Source organism: Canis aureus, chromosome 29 (genome assembly GCF_053574225.1).
Source record: "Canis aureus isolate CA01 chromosome 29, VMU_Caureus_v.1.0, whole genome shotgun sequence".
NCBI classification, from domain to species: Eukaryota; Metazoa; Chordata; class Mammalia; order Carnivora; family Canidae; genus Canis; species Canis aureus.
The window spans coordinates 23,336,356-23,342,111 of NC_135639.1; positions in this window are offsets into that span (position 1 = coordinate 23,336,356).

A 5,756-nucleotide genomic window follows, 5' to 3' on the forward strand; every position below is an offset into this window, starting at 1 on the left:
TTCAGGGTTTTTCTTTGGTTGTTTTTTTAAAGTATGTATTCCCTTGAAATAAAATCCATATGGTTACAAAAAAAGTACACAAATCAAATTTACAGCCAAACAAATTTTCAAAAAGGAAAAATACTCCTCCAACATACACACAGATCAAGAAACAAAAATTACCACTTCAGAAGTTCCCTCCCATTTCCCCTTCCAATTATTTGTTACCGCTCCCCCTGGACAACTAGAATCCTGAACTTCAAACATCATACATTAATTTTTATACAAAATTTTATACAAAAAATTTTAAAAAGGAATCATGTAATATGCCTTTTTTTGCACCTTATTTTGCTCAACATTGTGAGGTTCGTGTATATTTTTGGTTTCATAGTTTATACTCAATTAAGTCTAGTTTCTATTACCTGTATATACCACAATGTATCCATTCTACTTTTAGACATTTGGGTTGTCTTCAGTTTGGGGGCTTTTAAGGATAGTGTTGGTGTGAACGGTCTTGCTTTTTTATTTGGCAAACATGCATTTTGACTTGTTAGGCACATAGGAATGCATTTCTGGGTAAAAGTTTATGGATATAATCAGCTTTTCTAGTTCATGACAAATAATTTTCAAAAATAATTGTACAGATATATTCTCCTTCAGAAGAGTATATAACTCCCAGCTGCCTTGTGTCTTCACAAACACTTGGTACTGCCTGTTACATTTTACCATCCTGGCAGGTATACAGTTGCACTGCATGGTGTTGTTGTTTTTTTTTTTAATTTTTATTTATTTATGAGAGTCACACAGAGAGACAGAGAGAGGCAGAGACACAGGCAGAGGGAGAAGCAGGCTCCATGCACTGGGAGCCCGACGTGGGATTCGATTCCAGGTCTCCAGGATCGCGCCCTGGGCCAAAGGTAGGCGCTAAACCGCTGCGCCACCCAGGGATCCCCTGCATGGTGGTTTTAATACACACTTCCCTGATGATAGAGGAAGCTGAAAAACTTTTCAATGTATGTTGGTCATTTGAAGATCCTTTTCTGTGAAGTGTCTGTTTAAGTTGTTTGCTCATTTTTAATTGATTTCTTTTCCCCATCTGATTTGTACTGTTTCATGTGTGTGTGTGTGTGTGTGTTGTGTGTGTGTGTGTGTGTATCTTTTGCTATACCAACTCCAGTTTATGACTTGCCATGGTATATTTTGATTAACAAAAATTCTTAAGGTTAAATTCTTCATTTTATTACCTCATCAGGAGCACATTTTGTATCCTGTTCATGAATGGTCACTAATCATCGTCATGAAAATACTGTTTTTGTAAAAGTTTTATTGTTCATCTGTTATAACTACTGTCTATCTAGAATTGGTTTTATAAAGAGTGGGAGATAGGGAGTCAAGATTTTTTTTTACCCTATATATGTCTAATTAATCTAGCACTATTTATTGAAAAGACTGTCGTTTGCATCACAACACAGCAGTATTGCTTTTTTATAAACTAAGTAGGTTTGAGAATCTCTATCTCATTATGCTGATTTATTTCTTTATCCTTGGACCAGTAACATACTGTCTTCATTACTATAGCTTTGTAATAAGCCTTGATATTTGGCAAAATAATATTCCATATTTATTGTTCTTCTTCAAGTTTATCTTGGCTATTCTTGAGCTTTGTATTTCCATACAAATATTAGAATCACTTTGTCAATCTCCAAAAAAAATAGTGATAGTTTTATTGAAATTCTTTCAAATCTATAGAGCAATCTAGTATGAAATGACATTTTTATACTATTAAATTTTCAATTCATAACATGATATATCCCTCCATTTATTTAGGTCTTGTCTAATTTTTCATAGTAATATTTGTAACTTTCAGTACAGAAGTCTTGCACATCTTTTATGAGGTTTATATCTATGTTTGGTTGTTTTTTGAAGCTGTTGTTATGGGTACAGTTTCAATCTAAGAAATCATGGGGGCACCTGGGTGGCTCAGTGGTTGAGCATCTGCCTTTGGCTCAGGTCATGTTCTCAGGTCCTGGGATCAGTTCTGCATCAGGCTACCCATGGAGAGCCTGATTTTCCTCTGCTTATGTCTCTGCCTCTCTGTCTGTGTCTCTGATGAATAAATAAAACATTTTTTAAAAATCTAAGAATTGTGAGCTACCCCATATGTTCTGAGAAAGACATTAACAAACAAGAGTCAAACAGTGAGAGATTCATCTATTCACTAACAGGTCATTCTAAATATCTAGTATGGACAGTTAGATGCGCAAGTAGAATTGGGATTCTGGAATTAGATGGCTAGAATTTGAGTGTTTACCATTAAGAAATGTGCAATATTGGACATTTCATTAATATTTCTGCGCATCTACTTTACCTAGAAAGTGTGAATAATAGGGGTGCCTGGGTGGCACAGTTGGTTAAGTGTCCAAATTTTGGTCTCTACTCAGGTCATGATCTCAAGATGGTGGGATTGAACCCCACATGGGGCCCCTGAACTCAGTGTGGAATTCTCTCTCCCCTCTTCCTCAGCCCCTCCTCCCTACACTCTCTCTCCAATAAATAAATAAATCTTAAAAATATAGGAATAATAATAATATATAACTCATTATGTATTAAGAGGCTTGGAGATAGTGCATGTCAAACATCTAACACAGATCCTGGCATATAGTAAGTGCTGAATAGATGCCGCTGCTGCTGCTGCTGCTGATGATGATGACGACGACAGTAGTGGTGATGACAGTGTTGACCACCATCATATATTTGTGAGTCTTGAGACAAGTTTTCCCCTCAAACAGCCACTGATATTGTTCAGAACTCATCATGTATGTTCCAAGGGCCTTGGGTTATCTTTATCTGCTATATTCATATTTGCATAGGTACTGAAGACATGCATGTGTTTTTTCTCTGGCAAACCAGCAATTCACTAAACACCTCCTTGACAGTCATGTTAATTAAAATACTATATTGATACATTTAAACCAAATAACATGATTTAGGAAGAAGATCTTTATATATTTACTACAAAAGTGTGAGGCTTGATTCAGATTGGAAACGACTAACCCTTGGAGTACATAGAAATCATTGTGGAAAGTTGGAGTGCATTGGAATTATCTTGGAAAGGGTAAGGAAACAGGCATATCTGTCTTGTTTATTTTTCCTTTATGGACTTATTTTTTTTCTGTATGTACAAAAGCATTTCTCTGAATGCACAATCTTTTATAGATTACTGATTTACTTATTTTTTAAAGTAGTTTGATAGCTATTGAAAGTCTGATTCTACTTGCATTTTTAAATATCCTCTTAAGAATTTCTTCTGCTTCAACCAAGCTTTTATATACAATACTACATGTAATAAAGCAAAAACCCTTGCACCTCTTTGCATTTGTTCCTGTTGCCCCCTCTTCCCAGACTGAATTGCTCCATCCTCATGCACTGTGTCTGGCAAAGAATGGCACACCAATCACAAGCCCTACCTCATCTCTACAGTCTTGCCTGAATTAAGGTGTTTTTTTCCTCTCCTAAAACCTTATACATCTGATTATGCTTGTGCAATAATAATTGCAGTAAAAAAAAAAACACTCTAAAATATGTTGATTCTTTACAATGTGGCAAGCACTATCTTAACTATTTTACAGATAATATCCTATTCAGTCCTCTACAAAAGCTTCGCAGGACAGACACCATTATCCCATTTTACATATGATTAAACAGAGGCACAAAACGCATCGGTACTGTTTAATGGGAATGAGTGCGCATCGGTACTGTTTAATGGGAATGAGTGCTATTTTCAGGATGTAGCTTAAAGAAAGTGTGTGGCTCTCACATTCTTTCGTCTCTTCCTCAGTGGAGTGTCAAGAGAAACAGAGAGAAATTAGAGTGGAAATCTCTTATAAATAAAGATATTTTCCAACAGATCGGTAAAATGTGCATATCTGAGAGCATATCTGTGTGACACACACAGGCTCGCCCGGGAAATCTTTATTACTTTTGTTGTTTGCCTGTTAATCTCTTGAATCTCTTGGCTTTTCACTCCCACAGACTCTCATTCCCACAAGAGGCAGTCTCAATGACTATATTAGTCACAAAATGTTGTACACCGCTTTTGGGATTTCTTTCTGGCTTAAGCGCCCCTTAATTATGAAAAAAAAATTCCCTGTAAGGGGGCCTCTGTCACTTTTGAGGTATCAGGCACTGACTCAGTGCGGGACCAAGGCAATTTATCCTGGGAATTTAGAAGCAGGATTCAGAGGCGCTAGTAAGTTTTGGCAGCTTGTAGAATTGAGAAGTTAAATTATGAAATCAGAATAAGAGTGGCCACATTTGGCAGAGTCACGCTTAGCAGAGACAGCCAGTTTAGAGAGAGGAGATGATTCTATTTCACTGAAACAAATCAGAGACTAGAGGCCTTATATCTCTAAAGAAAGTGAAATAATAGCTTTTCCTCCTAACTTTTGATTTGTTGGTTCAATTCCCCAATGACCTAATATTTACGGATTTATCCTGGAGTATCTGAAGCATTCCCTAGATCCTTCTAACATACCAACCCCCCCCCCCCTTCTTTCTATCACTTTTTTTTTTTTTAATTTTATTTTTGGTATGTCAACCTGATGCTTTTCTGTTACTTGCAGCCAAAACCAGTCTTAAATACATCACAAGACCATTCTTTTTTTTTTTTTTTTAAGATTTTATTTTATTTATTCATGAAAGACACATTGAGAGAGAGAGAGAGGCAGAGACACAGGCAGAGGGAGAAGCAGGCTCCATGCAGGGAGCCTGATGTGGGACTCGATCCCCGGTCTCCAGGATCACTCCCTGGCTGAAGGCGGCGCTGAACCACTGAGCCACCCGGGCTGCCCACAAGGCCATTATTAAGAGAGTTGTCTTTTGTCCCTCCCTCACCTTGGAGCCCTCCCCAGACTGTCCTTTGGCAAAACTATGGAACAGAGGAGGCAAAACCATGTAAAATCTGTCACCCCAATCTTTCTGCTTTTTTCATATCTTTTACTTCCATCTGTCTCATCTTAAATGTACTCAGTACACTCATGCTTCAAGTTTAAACGCTACTATTCTCTGGAAATGTGCATGTTAAAACAGAAATCTAGGGATCCCTGGGTGGCTCAGTGGCTGAGCTTCTGCCTTCGGCTTAGGTCCTTGATCCCGGGGTCCTGGGATGGAGTCCCACATCAGGCTCCTGCAAGGAGCCTGCTTCTCCCTCTGCCTGTGTCCCTGCCTCTCTCTGTGTGTCTCTCATGAATAAATAAAATCTTTAAAAGCAGAACACAACAAACAGAAATCTGAAGATGCTAACTAATACAAATAAACCACTACAAATATAATCCATATAATAATGTTTTCTCATATTTATATAGGATGATATAAGCATATACCTTACCTCATATGACTTGCAAAGCAATCCTGACATGAATATTTTTCTTGGCTTTTTGTTGTTTGTTCATTTCCGATGCTGGCGTTATGGTTTCAAGCACAGAGTTGACAATGCTCACCTCCACTCCCACATAAAGACCAGAGTGTGGACAGTGTAGCAGTTGTGAGGCTACCAGCTATTGTCCCTATTTAACCGAGGAACATTAATGCAAAGAAAAATGACATGATTTGCTCCCAGAAATATACATAGAAAGCCAGTGTATGAGTTTGACCCATTCTTCAAAGTCAGTGCCTTTATGACACTGTTGCTTTCTCCAGCTATTACGGTAATCTCTCTCTGCTCTGAAATTTATATAGCTTGAAGCACATTGTTCAGGTCTCAATTCTAGATCAGTTTC